General features: G+C 43.9%; 1 protein-coding gene across 2 annotated transcripts in view; it reads left to right on the top strand.

Moving 5' to 3' along the window:
* The first annotated feature begins 6,636 nt into the window (after positions 1–6,636).
* The window catches only part of LOC142958215 (nuclear receptor coactivator 3-like), a 52,462-nt gene continuing 37,069 nt past the window's right edge, over positions 6,637–22,029 (top strand). The window contains exon 1 of one of the 2 annotated variants that reach the window (XM_076099777.1): positions 6,637–6,779. The gene's annotated coding sequence lies outside the window, so the exon portion shown is untranslated. The remainder of the gene's footprint in view (positions 6,780–22,029) is intronic. The other variant, XM_076099778.1, reaches the window with a different exon arrangement.

The following is a 22,029-nucleotide window of genomic DNA, read 5'->3' as shown; positions in this document are numbered from 1 at the left end:
TTAATGGCAAAACAATTGAAAGGGCATGAAACAAATTTAAATGGAAATCAGTCTTCAAGTCAAGATTTGAGTGAGCACAGCGCCAGCTTTATAAGCACAGAGCAAGTTCTGAGAATAAGCAGGGACATAATTCAGTGTTGTCTGCAAGAGAAATGTGGCAAGAATTAAAGAGGCAGGGCTTCGTTTGCTCGGTATCCTGTTGCACACTTTCAGTTTTGGAAGTTGGCATCCTTTGCAAGCCATCTCAAACAGAGCAAAGTCAAATCCAATCATTAGACCATTACACCACCATTTAAAAAATAAAATCTTAGGCTCTGCCAAAACTGCCGGAGAAAATTATGAGAGCACATGTTGAAAATCAGGGTGTTGAAGCTTCTTAAGACTTGGCTGACGTTTCCAAGTCTGTCCCTGTGTGCTCTCAAACCTGGATTGATTACAGCTTGAATTTGCTTTGGTGCTCACTCAGTAGCTTTGCATTTAATAACCTGATCTACATATGGACAGTCACAGTATACGGAGCATTTCTATTGCCTCTCTACGGCTCTCAACATGGCGTCGGCTCTCAACGGGTTTACGGCTGAGCCCGCGGCTCGCAGCTAACAGTGCTAACAGTTCTAACAGTGCAAAGTACGGCAGAAGGGCTGACAGAGCTAACAGCGTTCACCTGTGGGGGAACCGGAGAGCGGGCGCTATGCTTCCATGATGACCTCTGGTTGGGACGGCGTCATCAGCTGTTACTGTGTATGAGAGTAGAGCTGCGGCTGTGGGCTAACCAGTGGGGGATGCTCACGTGCACTAACATGCACCAGCATGCCCTAAATCAACAAACCAAGGAGAAGCTCGGATTACAACACACGAAGGGAGAGCGACTTTGTTCTGTGCTCAGGTAGACATTATATCTCTACATAGCAAATAGTTGCTTGCTGCATATGCTCTGAATCGCGTGTATTGCACCTTTACGTTTCTTTGTACTATCGTATTCTTTACTGACTGTTTGCAAGAGCAAACCAAAACTGTGTGGTATGTTGCCGTGTGAGTTTGTGAGGACCTGAGTTTTGGAGTCAGCACGTGTCGCTTTTGGCCTCAGGCGCTCACATTGAGCAACACAGAAATCAACAGAAATGTAGTGGGGAATATGATTTATGCTCGTCCTCTAGACAGTGTGGAAGGTTTCCTGTGTGTGTGTGTGTGTGTGTGTGTGTGTGTGTGTGTGTGTGTGTGTGTGTGTGTTTGCATGTGGCCAACAAGCTGTGCATCTGGAACATCAGTCTTTACCCACCGACACGCATGTGCGTGCACACACACATGGCCCAGGCCAGTAACTGGGACAGCTGACAGTGCTAGCAGGGTCACGTGTGTTTATACAGTCTCATCTGTTCCTCAGTTGCCTGAGCTCTCTCGGTAACACTCAGTCTGTGCACTCTTCCACACAGACGGTAAACACACAATGCCAGGCTGCATCTTCCCCTCACATTCACCCCCCCCCCCCCTACCCCCCTTTGAGGGTTTTGTTTTTCCAAACAGCAACTTTGTCGTCCCTTGAGGCTTTCCAGTCAGTGATTCTACGACTGCCCCCGTTTTTTTTGCCTTATCTGCTCAATCATGTTGTATTGATTTTGCATTGGATGATGGTGAGATAGGATTCACTACTAGAAATGGAGGCAGAGGATGATGGTTAAATGGGACAGGAGCATATGCTGGATTTTATAAAAGTATGACAAACTAATTGTTTCCCACAGCTTATCTTCCTTTATTTGTCTCTTTTTTCTTGAATTATTCTGTGCAATTTTCCCTTGCTTTTGAATAGTTTAATACATTATATATATATATAGAGTATAACTCCATGCGAGTGCAAATGAGCCGACGTGTACATAGTCGAGGTCACCTCTTAACCTTCCTCAACTTAGCTTCAGAGTCCAAATTGCAACAGTATTTTCTGCATATGGGTTGCCTCTTTTCTCTCTCCCCATGTCTCACATCTGTGTGTGTGTGTGTGTGTGTGTGTGTGTGTGTGTGCGCGTGCATGCTGTTCCACTACCCTCCTGAAGCCTCGTTGCTACCTGTTTGGAATTTTAAACAGCTTCCCTCTTCCTCTCACCTTCCCATAACTCTCTCTGCAGTCCCCTAAATTCTCATTCCACAATAACCGGTATGATGGTAAATAAAATGTGATACGTCTTCTGTCCGCACTGTAAACATCTAACGGACTGATATTAGCCGGTAAGTGTGCTTTATTGTATCTTTGAGGGTTATGGTCAAGTCGAATTTTGAAGACACAGTTCGATGCCGGTAAAGTCTGTATGCGTGTGTACGTGCATGTGTTTCTTCACATTTCATTTTCTGCCATTTCCGTTTTCTTTCAGCCTCAGGCAACACTACCCGAATTTTCCAAATGATGGACAATAAGTACCGTAATAATGTGGTTTTAAATATTGTGGAACTGAAACCTGAAGCCAGATGGCTATAGAAAAACAATGCTCCACTGTTTCACTCATATCAGGAAAAGGACTAATGCAGTCTTTAAAACAAAAAGCAATGTCGCTTGAAAAAAACAAACAGGCAGATATTCTTAAAAGCTGTTCATATTTCCAAAGAATATATTCAAATTCGATTATTTGTAAACAAAGCTCTGAAACAACTCTAAATTCCAATAATAATCTAATTGTGTGCTTAAACATATGGTATCAAGACTTCTTCGTCTAACGATAGCATTGCCGTCAGTGCTGAAAAACATTTTTTTTAATCGAAAGACAAATCGAATCATGAACTTGGAGAATCGTGACCCCATGGTACGTTGGTATGAGACGTCGAGGGGCACTGACTAAGCGTGTTCGGTGACTCTCGTCCGAATGCGCCCGTGGTTGCTTGTGCTGACTGCAGCTGTTCAAAACATGAACAGAACATGTAGATGTCCTCTTAAAAGCCTTCAATCAATTTAAAATACATACCCATCTGTGTTTATTATCTACGGCAACCATTTACACAAGTAACCACGAGCAAAGACAGACACAAGTCACAAGTTGACACGGTCACTAGTTAAACTGAAACACCTGTTGCTCTGAAACGTTTGTGTGCCGGAATTCTGTAGAACTCGAGGCCGCTGTTGGCATATCGATTCTGACAAGCGAACATGCAACAACCGGACATTTTGACGCCGGTAAAAGTTTTAATTCAATATTCAAAGCTCGCAAACTGAGGGCTGGGGGCGAAAGGCCACTTCCGCTGCCAACATGCACATCCATAATGATGTCGTCGGCTGTAAAAGGGGTGTATGGCCCTCTCTCTGTTATACTGTATGTTTGTGTAGTGTTAAGGTCATGATTCACAACATGTGACAGCTTTCCAACATAGAGTATCATCTCTCTGACAATTTCAATTTGAATCAAACTCAGTTATTTTTATCATTGCAGGACATATACACAACATAAATCGTCAGCAGAGAAAAGTGCAGCTCATCTTGAAGGTCACTGTGAAGGGACTATGATACTCAATCTATTAAAGAGATAGTTTGGGTGTTTTGAAGTGGGTTGTATGAGCTACTTATGAGTCAGTATAATACCAGCAGTAGACGGTGGTCGGCACGCCTCCGGTTTGGAGAAGCAGACAGGAGTTTCAGCAAAGCAATGTACTGCTGTGTACATTTTACTATTATGTCTCTTAGCATCATTTATGGCCAACTGTGTTTATTGTCATGCAGCAAATCACTAAAAATTCCTTGTATATGTGCAAACCTGCTTGGCAATGAAGCTGTTTCTGATTCTGTTGCTCTCACTCACAGTTTCTCTTCTCTTTTCTCTCATTTAGATTTGACACATTGGTTCAGTGCAGTCCGCCAGTGGACTCAAATGTGTTCCAAGTGTGAATTTATTTTAAAGGAGGCTTAAACTTCTAAATCCTTTGGCGAGGACTTATCACTGCATGTGTGTCTTTGAGTGTGTGAATGTGTGTATTACAGGGTTACAGTGCAACATGAAGCATACACATTTGTTTGATTTGTTGTTTTTGGGGGAAATGAGCTGTTGCTTTATTTTGTGTCACATTTTCACAGAAATAGTAGTTCAACTGAAATTAAATTCTAAGGATCTTACTAATCTTTGCTTTCCATGAACATTCACATATTTTTTTTTTGCATCCCCTCTGAGTTTTATTCTAATCACATTTCCTTCTCCTTAGCGGTTCTTATAGTTGTGCCTGATGAATTATGCCTGACCCATGAGGCTAATTGCTTTAAGCCTTCTCCACAACCCCATTTCAACATCTTCATGCTCTCCGTGGTGTCTTACACTCATCTCCATCTTGAATGCCCTCCCTCCCTCACTTTCCCAGTCAAACCGGTGTAGTTTTACCTTATTTTCACTCCGTCTATGTTCCTCCGAGCTACAACACTTCCTCACACTGACAACTCTATGCTCGCTTCTTCGCTCTCCTTTTCATACTTAGTGTTTCTTTAACACCTATAGGTTTTTTCCCAGCGACGCTCCCCTTCAGGCAATAGGCATCATTTATCATTATCTGTGATCTTGTCTCTGCTTCTTCTTAAACTGCCTTAAACTAAACTCGACTACCTCATCATCTTGTCTCACTTCTCTCTCACCTTCCAGTTCTCATCTTCTTTCATCCCCACTGTCATTGACACAACAGGCTCCTCACTCACTCTGTGTGTGTGTGTGTGTGTGTGTGTGTCTATCCATCCATCTGTACTCTTGTCCGCCTGGCATCACCATAGTGACGGATTTTTCGGTGCTATCAGTCCCTGCCTTGTATATCTTGGCAGCCGTCGGGGCGCTGCGCCGACGTGTCCCGGTTCATAGGCCGCCCGGCTCCGACGTCACCGCTCCACGCTGACCCTGCCAGCTCCCATATGGAGCCCACATATGGGCCTCATCTATAAGAGATAGGAGGCCTGGAGGAGCCACAGTCCCTTCGGTGAAACAAACGCACTTCACAGAAGGATGGCTCCTGTAACAAAAAGACTGCAGGATGTGGAGTGACATTTTAGCATTTGTCTGATTCATGAGGAAGAAAAATCTAAATGTTGACAGGACAAGATACTGTTGCACATTATATCTCCATTGTGACCTGAATATTAATTTTCAAGATTGTTGAGTGTTGAATTTATATGATATTTATTAGTTTGTGTTATTTTGATATCGGAGTTTGGGGACTCGTGTGTCAGCAGTGAATCAGCCGAGGGTTTCACAAAGACCGAAATATGACATCATTTCATACCCTTGACATAAAAATGCAAGTACATATTCTATAAAATACTATCAGTAATTATGATAACTCACACTTTACATTTCACTCACAACTGCATATGCATGTCTACAAAATAACAGTTACATGTAAGTATTCAAGAAAAATAAAATATTGATAAATTGATTGACAGAAAATGAACTCTTGATAATAGATTAATCATAACCAATGGTGGAAGAAGTAATTAGATATTTATCTCAGTAACAGTGTCAGTACCACAGTGCAGAAATACTCAGTTACAAGTAAACGATATTTAATAAAAATACACTTAAAAGTGTGAATGTATTAGCATCAATGTATATATTAAATATACCAGAAAAGTAAAATAATCTTTTGTATGTGTATGATGTGTATTATATTATTGTATTATGATTATTCATTTGAAATATATTTATCTGGTTTCTTATTTCTGCCTCTAAAACTACTCAATCAACCATCTGAGAATCACCCTTTTCTTAAAGTGCTCACGGCTCATACAAGCGTTAACTTTGCTGAATTTTGAGGAGTCGTGAGCCAAAAAACAATTGTTTTCTAAAATGAAAAATGAAAGCTTTACAGTTTTGTGAGGGAATGTACAAAACATATTGACAACTCAAGCAAGTTTAAAGACAGCTAGACTTGTATAATTGCCATAGTTTTATATCCAGCATATTCTTATTTCTATCTATTTTATTTATCATTATAAACATATTATGTACAATACTCTTCAAATTCCTGCCTTATGCACTTCTGGTTAGATTCCAAACTGAGTTGTCTCAGTATGAAGGCTACTCCACACAAAGTTTAAATCTCGTCGAATAATGGAAGGAAATTAATTGAAACTCGATCAGTAGATTTTTTTACAAAATGCTTGTCTGTAAGTGGATGGTTTGTATAGTGCATTGGGCAGCACGTGCAAAAACCACTGGTATGGTCCTTTGCAGCGGTAGAACTAATCCCACTGGCACAAACGAGGATTTTAATTCATCCAAAGAGACCAACTCATCTTCATCAGATGAGGATAAAACCTTCAAGTCCCAATTTGCTTGCAAGTTTAGGATGTCTGGTTCTGTGTCACCCCCTCCAGCTAAACGCCTTCTTTTGGGTGGAAAGTCTAGAAGTGGTGCTTTTTTATTTATTTTAGCAAACAATCCAGTGTTTGCATGTCATTTAACTGAAAATACACACCGTGTCATCTCCGGTCCGCTATCGTCGCTGACACCCGTCTGCAGGCTGCGAGACAGAGACGGTGCCTGTTTCCCCACCTCCAACGCCACCTCTGCCTCCTCCCCGCTCCTCCTCCCCCCTGCGGTGGTGGAGTCGGCCCTGTAGTCCGCGTCCGGGTTCGACGACAGCGGCCAGAAGCGCGGCGCTCCGCCCCAACGAACTGCTTTACCCAGAAGTCCCCGCGACGCCCCAACTTACAGAACTGGCTTCTTGGGTTTCGGGAGTGTTTCCCATTTAAACAAACAGTGCCGAAGATGGCGGAGAGTTAATGGTGTAAAGAAGAAATTATCGATCCGGCAGAGCGACACGTCCACAAGGTAAGCTCGTGCAGCGTGTTCTGCGAACAGAACCAGCTGATTTCCACGCGACTTTGCGTTCGGTTTGCATTTGGACAGAAGACGGAAACGTAGTGACTTCTGCGCTAAGCGTCAGTGCACACACACACACACACACAATATTGGCGTCGCTACGGTGCGGAGGGCACAGTGCACGGTCATTTAGTTACATGACAGCGAAAGATTTACTAACCTGCTCACCACGGCGATGAAGTGCACGTGAGCTGTCCCGTTTTTGGTTGTGCACGCTTGTGCTGCAAAGAAAACGAAACGAACCCGATTTCTTTTTTTTGTGATCAACTTAACTTGGATCACGCAAAAAGCTCGCCAGTTTACGCACGAGCTGGTGGGATCACAAGAAGTGTTTCCAGATAGATACGGAGCATCTGGAAGTTTTTTTGGGGAGGGGGGGGGGAATCACACACATTAACACGCGCGTAAACACACGCACACACACACACAGCGTGATTTACTCATTTTCTCTCGCCCCGCCGCGATAGTCTGTGGGAAACTGTCCAACAGCTGATCCTGACGCTGTCGCAACATGAGGGGAAACATTTACGAAATGTTCGTTAAATCAAATGCATGCAGACGCGATCACCCGTGTGTCATATGCAGCACGTTTAAAGGAGGATACTGGTGTATTTCACTGGGGTTGTTACTACGAAACGTGCCATGTGGGGAGAGACAGACGATGCTGTCTGTCAGCCAACCAGCCTGCCTGCTTCCCCGAGTCCCAACTGCTTAGCGATCAAAAAAAATGAAAGTGCACCGACTCTACTGTACGTCTCCAGTGTGCAAGTCGGCGCGCTGAATGGGGCATGCGTTCTCTATAAATGTGTGAGGTGAATGGTCGCCGTGCTCCTGTTATCCTCTACTTAGGTCTCCTTCATACGCCACTCATGTCATCTGCCTCATCCTTAATGCGTGTCGCTGTGTATCTGCAGGGGGCAGCAACGTGGCCCTGTGCGCACACACATACACACACACACACACACAAACACACGCACACGCTGTTCTGTAACCCTGAAGGCATCCACGACTCGATCCCGTGAAACAGCCGAGCCAGGGTGGCGTGTGCATGTAGAAAGCAGCGCGTCCTTGAGCGTGACACAAGGGCCCCCCTTACAATACCTGCTCGCACTGGATAATAGCAGGCTGCTCTTCAGTGTGTGTAAACAGTGTTTGAATGGAAGCATGCAGTTGGGTTGTGTGTGTGCGTGTGTCAGTGTTGACAGGTGAGGTTGAGTTAATTACACAACGGTTAGTGTGTAAATTTAGATTTGTTTGCTTTCTGGCTGAATTAGGCTGCAACTACTGATTATTTTCATGATCTATTAATCTGTCATAATTTTTCATCTTTGAAATGTGATAAAAAATGTCCATCCCAGTTTCCCAGAGTCCAAGTTTGACATCTTTAAATGTCGTATTTTGTCCGACCATCAGTATAAAATCCAGAGATATCAGGTTTAGAGTGATATAAAAAGAGAAAAGCAGCAAATGCTCACGTCGGAAAAGCTGCAACCAGAGAATGGTCAAAGTTTTTGATTGATAAATGACATTATTAAACACCCTCTTTGTGTCTGAAAATGACCCCCCAAAACGGTTACTCTTCTATTTTCTTCTGAAAAATGTACAATCAAAAAGTCAGTATTAGCCAATGGAGATGAAGCAAACCTACAGAGGCAAGAATATGGTAAAAATGTTCGGGCTGTCTGCAACCAAAGAAATTCTTAATCGACTAAGTCTTTTACGACTTTGTCGTCTAATCGATTCGCTGATCACAGATCTGTGAAAGTGAATTTCTCCAAAAAAAGAATCGCACAAAAGCACCACTCTTAATCTTGTGTTTACCAGAGATGTGTTCATAAGATTCTTGGAAATAAATCATTGTGCATGAAAGAAAAGCATAACAAATGACTATTCAACTAAGAAGAGGCAGTTTAGCTTATTCTTTTTATTTTGTTGTATGAACTCCTATTTCAAAATGTTGTGACAGTAATATGGGGTTCTTGTCTCACTGTTGTTTCTGCTTTTAATCAATTTTTATATTGTCAGCTCCTGAGTGAGGACTGCTGCTGTTTATGGGATTAAACAATTCATCTATTTTCAAAATGATTGACGATTACATTTCCTGACTATTCGCTTAATCGACTAACCGCTCCAGCTCTACGGCTGAGTCGTCCGTCTGCCTCCCGTGTGTAAGGGACCGGTGATGAGGCGCCCTCGCCTTGTTCCATGGCAACCCTCTCCTGACAGATTTACAGTCAACTCTGGCCCGAGTCTCTCTGCACACGTGCGGACCGACACGCGCCTACAACCTGCTCGCAGGGAAGCGAGGAGAGGGGTGTGGGCATGCTGCTCGGACCCGTTAGGGGGTCTTGGCTGAGCGGATGGTGAAGCGGGGCGACAGTGATGCATGATGTGGGCTGAATGGAGGGGAAAAGGGGGAGGGGGGGGGGGGCAGACGTTAGCAGGGGATGCTGGTGACTGGGTCAGGAGCTGGGGGGGAGGAAGGCAGGACATCACACACCAGCCTGGGAAGCTGTGTGTGTGTGGAGGAGGAGGAGGAGGAGGAGGAGGGGGGGGGGTGTGCGTCCCCTAATGGGAGGAGCTCAGGTGGCGCCTCTTGCTGTGGAATTCTACCTGGCATTTTTTGTCTTTTGTGTCTTTCCTTTATTTAGTTTCTGCCTTTCTCGACTCTGTTCCTTTGTGGAATGAGGAAGTTTTCAGACTGCACGCTCTTTGTGTAGTCAGAAAACTACACAAAAGAGCTCACCGCTCTGTGGTATCTGTGTCCGTCGGTGTCCCCTGCCTCCCCCATCTGCAGTGAAGTAAGCTGAACTGTTGTTGGGGGGGGGGGGCCTCTCCCATGTGTCAGGGGGGGGGGGGCCCTCTCCCATGTGTCAGGATGGGTTAAATAGGAATTCATCTTCACCATCTCTCACTGATTTCATTCTGTTGGAGGAGGGGTCTTTACTGGGTTATCTCCAGTCAGAGCGGTGGATATCCCCCCCCCTCACACACACACTTCATTTGATGCGGTCTCACAATGTTTTTCCAAAATGACGCGGGCTGTGTAGGTATCTTTTGATACTATTTGAGGTCAACATCTATACCGAACGAATAGTTTTTCCAACACCTTGCTACAATAGGGACATGATTTCAATAATATAAACTCAGACAAGAAACGCAGCGATTCGATAACTTCTACCTAAATGAAATTGCCAAATTCAGATTTATGTCAGGACCTGTCTGATTGAAGAACAACATTACATGTGCAGTTTATTTATATATAGTCATTTTTTAAACAATGCGTTTTGATTCTGATTGAAAATGAATCTTGAAAATGGGTCTTAAATATGCACTTAAGAGCTGCATACATGACACATTGCTAAAAGCCTGAGGCTAAAGGCGCACCTCCCGCACAAACAAAAATCAGCATAAACGTCATCTTATAAAATGTAGTTTTTTGTGGAGAAACTTGAATAAATTCAGTTGTTGGAAGGAGATGTTTTCACAGCTCATAGCTAACAGTGCTAACAACGCTAACAGTGCTAACTATGACAAACATGCTGACAGAGCTAACAGTGTTTACCTGAGTGGAAACCAGAGGGGGGGGGGGGGGGGGGGTGATCAGCTGGACCCGCCGTATTAGAGCAGTGCAAAGCGGCGGCTGTCAGTTAGCCAGTGGGGCACGCTCACATGCACTAAAGGCATGCCCGGTATGTTGACAAAGCAAGGAGAAATACGGATAGCAGCGCGCACACGGAAGAGGAGTGACTTCATCCTCTGCTCAGGTAGACATTCCTCCACTATATCTCCAAATAAATCAAAAAAACGCCTTTAAAACAGATTTGAAAACAGACTTAAAAACTGCTGGTCCAAACTAAAGAGAAATCACATGCTACACTCCATCCAGTGCAGTACTATGTACGCCTGGAAAAGGTTAGTTTGCTGCCAGCCTCCGCTGCATTGAGGGAGTGAGATGGGGAATGACGTGCAAGAAGGGTTTTACTTAAACCAGGTACTTGATTGCACTAATTCTTTGAAAACTAATTGGAACACTTTTACGCCTATGTTCACTCTTGTTTTACAACTCCAAGTAGTTCCAGGGATGAACTGTTAATGCTAAAAATATTTTTTTAAAGGAATTTTTCTCTGGCTCCAGCTTCTCATTTGACCTTTTATGTTAATATAAAATGAATATCCTTAAGATTTAACCGGTTAGTCTGTCAAAACAAGCAATTTGGTATTATCTTGAAATGATGGGCATTTCTCACCATTTTTTTGCTTCACAAAGCAAAATTTAAATATATTGCTAATCAAATAATTTCTATAAATGTGATTGTTATTGAGGGATGTCTGTGTTGTCCTGCTTTGTTCAGGCCTGTGTTGAACACCGATCTGGAGCGAGTTGTGAAACTAGGTCACTTAACAGGCGAACCATTCAGACTAACAGCAAACACGGGTCATGTCCTTGCTTTGGTCTGAAATTGATCTAAGAGTTGCGTCAGTAGTTTCTGCTCTTTGGAAATCCAGTTGATCTTTTGTTTGGTCATGTCTGGAGGAAAATGTGTTTTGGGTATAAAGTTAAGGAGCTGAAAAGTGGTTTTATTTGTTTGTCTGTGATGGAATAACTAAGCATCAAACAGAGTTGGAGGGATGAGCTGATGCGCCGTCGGAACTGCTGCCGATTCCTCGCTTTCTGTTTCCTTCCCTTTCCCAGAATGTCTCGGTGCAGCTCATGTCCTCCGCTGCTTTATTTTGTTCCGAGAGCAGCCTTTTCTTCTGTGAGAGGAATGTCAAGTGACCATCTCGGTGCGTTTCTCCCTCTTCTGTGTTTTTGTTTTGTAACTAGCCATCGGTTCACTCTTGATTTCAGTCTTTTTTTTTTTTTTTCTCCTCATCTAGTGTTTGTCTTCTTCGTTGTGTTTCTCTCTCGAGGTTATGCAGTCAGTGGGCGCCCATGTCTGTATGTTCTTTACGTCTGAATCATGGCATTTAAAGCTAAACAAGTTAATTCCGTTATGTGTTCATATCAAACATATTGTCCTTGTACAGCCACGGTGTTCGTGTGTGTGTGAGAGAGTGAGAGAGACACAAAGGAGGGGGGGGGGGGGGGATAGATAGTGAGAAGGGGGGAGGAGACGTGGAGAGTCGTTTTATTAACGTGGCGACTCCCGCTAAAATTCGGGGAGTGCTGTTGCATCCAGCTGTTACTGGTTGCGCGAGGCTTCGTTGCCATGGCAACACAGCCCCGTGCGCCTGCTCAAGGTCGTTCATCCAGTTCTGAACCGAGCGGCGTGCTGCACAGAGGATGCACACGGGGAGAGAAGAGAAACAGAATAACTACTTCAAAGTGACCAATCAAAAGCACTTCTGTGACGTTGTGGTCGGTGAACAACCTCCGCCCCCACCCTCCTCTAACACACACACACACACACACCTTCTTCAATTCAAGAAACAAACAAAAAAGAACCCCTGGCCTTCGGGCTTGTAGGTTCTTTTGCCAGCTGATAAAATATTTAGCTGGTCAGTGGGAGAGAGAGAGAGAAGGATATGGTGTCTAGAGAAGAAGCGAGCAGCAGAGCTTGGCTTTGTGTTTTCCTTTCTCTAATGGTGCATTGCTGTGAGGCTACCTGGGGCTTCTTCTACCTCCTCTCCTTCCCTCTCCTGAGAGGGCTGCAGCATCCCTCAGGGGCTCTGCTGCATGTTCGCTGGCGCTGACTGGATTCAGTACAGCACACACTACAGTGCCTTAAAGACCCCAATGCATTGTGTGATGGCAGCAATCTTGCAGGTGCATTGCATATTACACTGTGCGAAATCGGGTCAAATAACATCTTGGTCGACTAAAACCTCAGTTGTCAGGCGTGTCGTTGTGCGATGAACACCTAGTGAGTGTTTTACGGTAAATGGAGGAAACAAGTCTGCATGTCTCCACTCAAGCAGCTCTGCTGAATGCTAATACTAGCATGGCAACATCCTTACAATTGCAATGCTAACCTGCTGATGCAAAGCAGGTATAATGTTCAGCCATGTTCACCACCACTTTAGTGTGTTAGCATGCTAACATTAGCTACTTGGGCAGAAAGCACAGCTGAGGTGGATGGGAATGCAATTTCTTTCTGGATTCATCTTGAGGGGAACATAAATGTCACAGCAAACCATCCAATAGATGTTGAGACATTCCCCTCAAAACCACAGATGTCAACATCATGACGGCGCTAGAAGGAAAGTCGGGGCATCACTGAAGTCAATGAGGTTCATCTTCTGGGGACCATGAATGGCGGTTGAGATATTACAACCAAAGTGGTGGACTGATCCACATTGTCCTGTCTGCAGCCATGCTGCTAGCAAGGCAAAAAAAAAATATGCAAGTAGTAGTGGTACAACGCATAACAAAGACCACACACGCTGTTGTCTGTATTGACCATGAGACGGGACGAGTTGGGATGAAATTCAGCTGAAGTGGCGAAGATTGATCGATCGCAGTCTCATGTTCACGTTGCAGTAATTAACCAGAGAAGCACATCACATTGTTGAGATGAAAATACGTTTTTACCAGTTTTATAGAGAAGTAAAGTGTCTCAATCAGTCGTTCTTTGGTTGCTGTAGCGCTGAGTTATTTAAGGCCATTGTTTTTAGTATTTTACCTAATTTCTCTGGTGATTGTCAGTTTCTATCTGCAGCATCTGAACACACTGTGTATGGACTTTAAGGAAACATCACTCGCATTGCTGCTCTGCAAACGCACAAAGGCGAGATGATAGAGGACCGGCACGGTTTCAGATAAACACTTGTATACTCTTCATAATCCTGAATCTGCCACGACATCCTGGAAAGACAACATGTGCTGGTGCCTAATATTGAAGGTGGTTTTCTTCATGTGCTTCTGGTTTTTTCTCTTCTTGTTCTTAAGTGCACGCGGAGTTCAGCAGGACTTTTCAGGGAGAGCGGTGCCGCCTTTTGTGGTCGGTGACATGATGGTTTAGATCCAACCTGTGTACCATTGTTTATTAAGACAGTTAGAGAAATGCAATCTGTCAATTGTTTTGTGAGCCCCAAACAGAGGAGAGCTGGTTTTAGGGGGAGGAGGGGGGTTAGTTTCACGTTTCTTCTTGCTGTAAGGTAATAGATGCTTGTTAAAGAGGTCCTCGGAGGGGTGTGCGTGTGTCTAAAAAGGGGAGTTCTGTTTTTTAACTTATTTTCCATTGTAAAAATTTGTTTATGTGTGTCAGAGCTACTTTAGGTGCCCGTGTGCACACATTTATGGGGTAGGAGTTGAGGTAAATGTTACCAGCTGCAGCACAGCAAGCAAGTGGCTTCAACTCTGCCTGAACCGGCTGTTACGTGACCATCTCCTCAACTTAATTTGCTCCCATCCTGCCGTCCCCTCAGCCGCCACACCTCCTATATCACTCTGTGCACACACACACACACACACACACACACACACACACACACATACATATATACACACCCCGCCATCTCCATCCTCTCTCCGGTGTCACTAGCAGCAGCATCACTCATCTCAGGAAAGCGGGGCAGCGCTCCAAGGTCTGCTACCCCCACCCTGTCACCTTGGCGTGGCGCAGCGGGCCGGCCAAGCGGGCTTCACCTGATTGGCTGCCCCTCCGCCTCCCCTCCGAGGTTGCACCGTCGGCGCTGTGATGTCACGGAGTCTTGTATATCCGTACCCACTGTCAAGCTCAGTTGCAACATACTGCACACAACAGCACCTTACATAAGCAATAACGGAATAAGTGATTGCTTCATACTTAATTTTGATTCCCGTTGGCTTCCACAAAGGGGTCGCCAGTCTTCCTGGGGCCCACGCAAACAACACAACAATGAAAAAACTATTTAAAATCGCACAGTATCGACCAAACGAGCCACGAGACAAGTCGCCGAGCCACTCAAGAATACGATTGAAACGTGAGGATTCAATAATAATGGAGAATGGAAAGTTGGTTTCATGTTTTGTTATTGGAGAAGCCGATAACGGCACTCAACAGAAGAGACACCCAAGAGTCGGTTAATATTGGAGGAATTTTAGTTGAAATCTTTTGTAGATTATAATTGTTTTAAAAGTGGGGTGCCACCGCAGTAATAGCAGCTTGTCGACTTCCGCCTACTACCCTGACTCTAGCGTTCTCATCACACGGTTTGTTCGTGGACTAATGACATGTATTAAACTAATTACAAAAGCCAGTACATTCTAGTTATTCACAAAAAGTTGTTGTGCATTATTCCAGATATAACAGAAGAATACATATTTTTTTAGCCTCCGCATTTACCGACATTAGCACGGAAAGAACAACAAATACCTAAGTGGGCTAACAACACAATTGATTGGATTGATCCCATTTTGGCTCAATAGGTGATAATCAGTGCCTTCAACCCCGTGAAACTGTTGTGTGGGAGACGTTTAGACTGCTCGGGGAAACGTATGACTAAGGAGATTTTGAAAGCGGGCGCATGACATGCAGAGAAGGCTGAGGCTTTAGTCAAACTGCTGAATTTGACATTCTGCTGTGGACGGGGGACCGTGCAGAGTTGCCACCTTCCCCCCCCCAATCTGTTTCTGCCGAGCTGGGAGGAGGGAAGAAGCCCTCCGTGCGTCGGCCTCAGCTCAGTCAGAGAGGAGGGAGCATCTTTGGTTGAATCAGCTTTTCCTCTCTGTCCCCAGCCCCTCTCATTTTCTTTTACTGCCTCCCTCCCTCACGATGAATCTGTTAGTCCTGTGAGAGCCGAGTCGTAGTAAACAGGCAGTGACAGCTGCATGCTCTCTTTAGAGGAAAAGGGGCCAGAATTTAAATATTGATTTGATGCAATGTGAGACAAAGATTCCGGTTCTTCTCGTGTCCCTCTTTGGAGAGCTTTTTATAGCTGTTGTTTGTGTATTCTTAGGTGTTGACCAGCAAGTCAGACTTAAACCAAAACGAAGGCTTCGCTTGCGTTTAGACTCCCCTGTTCGTTTGCTCCTCGCTGTGTATACGTGCATGTTCCTGTGTCTCCGTTAGACACGATGCCCGGGATGAAATGTCATCTCCCGTTGGACTCGGCTGCCCACTCGGGTAACCCGTCAGGTGAACAGCTCCGGCCTTGCCCGCAGATGGAGAAGGCTGCTGGTGGTGTTCATGGAGCTGATCGAGGCAGACTAATGGACTGACTGCTGACATTGCTGGTGGATTCAGGAGTAGTGGGATGGAGGGAATGTTGCCTTTTTCCTCTACAACTATTTGCTTAGTCCGCTGTGAAAATATATGTGTCGGTGCAGCCATTTGAATTGATAATTATGGATGAACAGGAGGGCAGATGTGAATGGAAAATGAAAGACAATGTCACCCTTCTCGCTACTTTTCTATACATTCAGTTGATTCAGTGTTTATAATTCATCCAATAAAACCCACAGTCACTTTGTTGTCCCTTCCATTAAATACATCTCCTTCAGTCTCTGTAATTGATCTCACATTGGATCAGATCGGTTTGCCTCTCTGTTCCATCCCAGTATTCTGTTTTGACAGGAAGCACAATAAATTAAAGAGGTGATATGGTCCGAAGATGCTGCGTCATTGTGACTTGAATGACACTGCAAATCACCCAAAGTGTCCCTGACCAAGGCAGCTGCTTCCCTGTTTTTTACACTTCAGTAGCATCTGCTTGGAACAATATATTCACACCGCTTAGCCGACGAAACGAGGAGGGCTTATTCAGGGTGTTTGTCGAGCCCTGTATTTTTATGTTTTGCCTGTATGTTTTGTAAATATATTTGCATTTGTTCGATTTCTGATTTTAATATTATATCCTTTCCATTTGTTGGAGTGAATTAATTTCCCTCTGTCCCACTCGGCTTCAGCTGGTATTGATTTAAAGTCTTGCTCAGTAACACTTTACAGCCAACTCTGTAATTTTGTTGATCATATCATTTCTAGGTATATGAATATAGCATCATCAAAGAGTGCTGGCAGTGTTGAGTTGAAGTGTTAACTGATCACCGTGGCCGGTGTAAATGTGCTTTTGTTAACTCCCTAATGTGCACTCCAACAACTGCTCTGCTCTGCATCCCATAACTATAATATGATATTGCTGAATTCACCACTGACTCATTCATGGCGAGCTCAAACCTTCAGCCAAAAAAACAATCAATGCAAACAACCTGTTTTATCTCGACTCTGCACCGCTAACAAACTTTACTAACCTGTTGAATGCCATGCACAAGAACAAAGACACCCTGTTCACACATCAACAATAAGATGATTTAAAGCTGCAGTTGGTAACTTTTATAAAAATTCCTTTTATTCATATTTTCTCAAACTGTCACCATATCCTGACAGAAATACATGCAGTACATTCCGTTACTGTATTGTCTATCTCTTAAATGTTTTTATTTGAATGTACTGTCTAGCTGTAAAATGATGGAGTTGAAAACAGTCGAGCCAAAACCAAGCAGCGCCCACCGGCCAGATCGAACGTTCTCATTTTACAGCTAATCAGTACATTTAAAATAGGTTTCTGAATACATTAGAGGTAAGAAGTAGGCAATACAGTAACAGAACCTTGATTCATATTTGATCAACGCTGCGTAGTTTGACAGTTTGGCCGAATTCACGAGCTTCATGAGTAGTGATTAGACCTGCGTTAGAGACACGGATGTCACACATGTCTCACATACTACTGTCAAGATATAGGTACAATTTAATATGATCAAAAGATATTTTTAGAAAAGTTACCAACTGCAGCGTAAAGAAACGTTGGCTGAGACTGTAATTTAACTCTACATTGTCTGAGCTGGTCCAAGAACCAGTGCGCTAACGGATACAACAGCAGCATAGATAATTCAGAAAAGCAAATAGCATGTGCGAAAGACGAGGCCGACGATATTTCGAATCCGAGCAAAGATAAAAGATTTCAACCCCAATCACACCGAAGAGGCCTCACCGCACTGGCAACATCTCCACCTCGATCATCACCGTCTTAAGCCACAACAAATGTTATCCCATCATTATTTTATAATTCACCTTTTTGTCACATTGGAACCCAACTGATGTACTCCTGTTTGGAGTTTTGGTGGTGCTGCCCTTTGTTCACATTAGCATCACAGATTGTACCTTTAAACAAGGGTGGATGTCTGTCACCGGGACTTTTCTGTCCACTCGAATGAAAGCAAGTTAGTGAGCTCTATGTGATCCGACAGCAAACACACATGCACTGTGGACACACGTGCACTGTGGACACATGCACACTGGACGTGTTAACCGAAAGCCGTTCTCCTCTCGCACGTCGGTGACAGGCCTCCAGTAAAGGCCTTGTGGAGAGTACGTGTTAGCCCAGCACGATCATTCTCCTGATCTCACCAAGGGCTAAAAATAACACCATCTCCACACAGAGAAAAGGGAGGGAGGGAGGACATAGGGAAGGGAGAAGGTGGCGATGAGAGGAGGCGCACAGTGAGAAAACAACAATCAAAGCGAGTGAAAAGGGAGAGGAGACGGACGGAGGGGGAGTTGAGGTTCAGGGAGGAAAAGAAAACAAGTCATTAATAATTTACCTGGAGGACACTTCTACTGCGACCTTTAGCTCTGGTTGTTGGTGGTCAGCAAAGAACAAAGTGTTATATAGTGTTGTAACTCTTTTACGTGATCTGACCGGTGTGTACCGTCTGTAGGTCCGTGCCCACAGCGACTGGCCAGGTGTGCTTATGTACTTAGAGACCATTAAGACCCAGAAGAGCACTGTGATGAAACAAAAACAAAACAAAGTGTGAGAAAATAATATATGATCCAGGAAAGGGGATTTGTGTCAAAAGAAAATCATGAATTTCTAGCCGGCAAACACTGTGCAGTGGTAGACAGGATTTAACATTTCTGGGAAGGTTTCCATTTCATTTAGATTATTAATTTATTTTAGGCCTAAAGTCCAGTAAAGACTCTGTATATAATAAACAAGGTTTCATGGGTGCAAGCCAAGGCTGTACACACTTTGCACACGCATCACTTCGGCTAATATTGTGAACAACAAGGCCACTCGCACAACTACACAACAACTACGACCTGCAACAGAATACGCACCGCACACTCGCACCCGGACCCCCCGAGACTCCCTGAGGCCCCCAACCCTGTTCACATTAACGGTGATCTACCAGGACTGTATGCAGTTTTTTTTCAAACATTTCATTCCTGTATTCTGGTCTGTCGGGTTAAGTTGTAGAAATCCACTATCGAAACCAAAAAAAAAACGGGGCAAAAGCTTCAAAAGTTTCCCCACTTCAAACTAAATAAGCTACCCATAAAAAGACATTTTATGTGTTTATGTCTATCATACTCTTCTTGACTCTACTCCAGACAGAAAGCAGCGTCACTGTTTTCTGATTGTGTCTCTTCACCTTCTGATCTCACTTCCACAGCTCTCCCTGCAGCAGTGAAAGCCTTCAGGTGTTGTAACCGTCGCTCTTGGTCCAATAACTGTTTTGTCCTCGCTGTAGAAGTCCGGGCCACAATACCCACTCTTTTCTTCATTGCCGGATTTAGCTGGATTTTTACAGTGAAGTGTTGAATTAGCACCTCATTTGAAGCAGTATGCTTCAAATGGTGGTGCTTGTTGGATTGTGTCTCCCCCTCCACACCTTTCCAAAGTCGGGATTGATTTGGTCTCCATCCCACAGTTTTTCTTTACTTTCCGAAAAAGAGAATCAGACGACCTACACTCACTTCATGCAGGATGCCGTTTGTACGAATGAGTGCACCATGACATTCTCTGAGGAGAGAGCGCCTGAACGCGTGGACCATTATTCCAATTTATATTAACAAGTACACGTTCACCTTCAGACGTGGTCGGATGACACTTTTTAAGAAACAAAATTTGCTTCAAGCATCGCAGAACTGACATTTTTAGCCCCTTTGAGTCAGCCCCAAAACTCTGTTGGCCGGAGTGGCCTTCATTATGACGAAGCGGAGCAAAGCTTAAACCGTAAATCTAAATCACCGAACGGGAGTTTTGATTGAAGACTTCTCGCTTTGTCCGAATAACGACAGCAGGTATTGCATTCGACAGGAAACCCGAATGTAGCGCACTGTTTTTAATCCTGCCAGTTTCTGTGTGTCACCTTGAGTTGTCCGACACCTCCTGCAAAACAGTGAAACACTTCCAGAGGGTTTGATTGGTAAACCAGGAGACTGGTTACAAAGCCAACATGCTGACAAGTCCTTGTTTGTCATCACCGATTTCATTCTTTGCTCTGCTTCCTGCTGTGTGTATTCTGTCACTATACTTCTCCTTTACTGAGAAACACATATTCAACTCTTGCTCTGCCTTTAACCTTTGTCCCGACCCACTTCAGCTGCACAAAGGAACAGAAATATAGCCGGAGGAGTTAAGGGGGAGGTATTGGGTAACTTGTTGCTGTGTGATTATGGTGCTATGACAAACACTGTGCAGGGTGTTGTGTTGTTTCATCAGAGCTTTTTAGAGTTTGTATTTACCAACAACACAAACCCGAGGTCCTGGCGAAGGGCGAGGGACACGGTGATGCAGATCGTTCCTCTGCTTCACAGTTTCAGTTTTGCTTCTGCTGCACAAAAGAAAGGTTTTTTGGTTTAAGTGCCGCGGGGAGGGTGTTGGGGGGCAGCAGAATAATGGGGCAATGCGGTTGACATTGTTAAATTTCAAGTGTTTCTCTAACAGTCCATTTGCTGTGTAACCTTAAACCCTGGGGAAACACCGCGGCCTCGCTCCCTCAGTCAAGGTGCTACTTCACTATTGCTGCTCAGTCAGGGATGTTTTACACATGGTTGAAGCCCCATATGTGGGAGGATGCGAGACTTTTACACCGATAGAGTGTCTTGTTGTTCTCTAAAGGTAACAGATAAAACAGAAAAAACAATAAAATCATTATTTTAACCTACATGACTTTAAAACAAGCTTGAGCCGAAGCTCTCAAAGACTTGAACATGATCACAGGGGCACATTGTGGATTGTTTCAAACCAAAACGTCTTCTCACACCTTCACTACCAACCTGAATTTGACACTGCCACAAAACAAGCTGCTCCTCTCTCTGACCTAAGAAGCAGTGTGGCCGTGCATTTTATACCTGGGCCTTCTGGGCCTTCTGTGCTGTACTGAGCTACGGTTATTTGTTTCTATTGGTGTAATAATACACGTATTCGTATTAAACCGTTTGGTACGAGGCTTACGAACCGAGCAATACGTTTGAATAACACTAGTGCATTTGGAAAATGCAGAAGCTTAAATTGTGGGAAATATAATGTTTTCGGTGGACTAGCGCTCACGTAGGAGACAACGGGATGTGTGACCTTTTGAACCCGGAACAATGAAAAAAAACGAAATAACCCCGCGATGACGGGATGCTTCGTCATTAACGGACAAGTCAGAATCAATGTAATTAACACAGTGACAAGAACCAGTCACATAAAATGTCAAGCATGACAAATCAATCCAGCAACAGTGCAGCGCTAGAGCGCGAGACATTCATATTATTCATAAAAACGACACGATAGACAAATGAACAGTTACTGCAGATGTAAAAAAAAAAAACGCGGCAAACGGACACCGGCCTGAATCTGATTGGATAAAAGATCTGCTTACTTTAGACACTGAGGGTGTTTTAATTGCTGCTGGTTGTGAAAAGATAAATCTCAGTGAAGAGGCGATTCTCCACTTGTTGGTTGTAGCAGAAATTTTATCCAAGTACTTTTTTTGGCAACGTCTTTTTTGAATATCTTTTGGGCTTTGAACATGTTTGGTCTTTTTTGGTTCAGCAAAACAAGCAATTTATAGGAGGGATGCACCGATAACGGGCCGGATACAGGGATCCGTGACAGTAGGGATAATATATATATATTTAATTCAAGTCTACTGGAATTTAATATTTTTATCTCAATATGTAGCTTTTTCCTTTTTAAAAATGAATGCTATCGGGACTGAAAAAGTCAAACTGTGCACCTCTAATGTACAGACAACACCCTCTAACTCTGATGGGACTTTCAGCACTTCTTGCAGACTGACTTTGTTTCCCATGTTTGTAACAGCACCTAACTATAACGTAGCTTATAGAGAACATTTAGTTGGCTTCTCTCAGTCCTGCGGTTGGCTTTTAAGCCAATGGAGAGAAGGTGTCCGCTACAGTTATTCAATCATGTGAAATCTGAGCATTAGACACTATATAGCACTGATATCGAAACCTGAAAGACTTCATGCACATTCATC

The sequence above is a fragment of the Anarhichas minor genome, unplaced genomic scaffold (genome assembly GCF_050575085.1).
Source record: "Anarhichas minor isolate MPS153535 unplaced genomic scaffold, ASM5057508v1 ptg000003l, whole genome shotgun sequence".
Classification (NCBI taxonomy): Eukaryota; Metazoa; Chordata; class Actinopteri; order Perciformes; family Anarhichadidae; genus Anarhichas; species Anarhichas minor.
The sequence above is the reverse complement of the archived record's forward strand: the minus strand, read 5'-3'. Positions and strand labels throughout refer to the sequence as shown.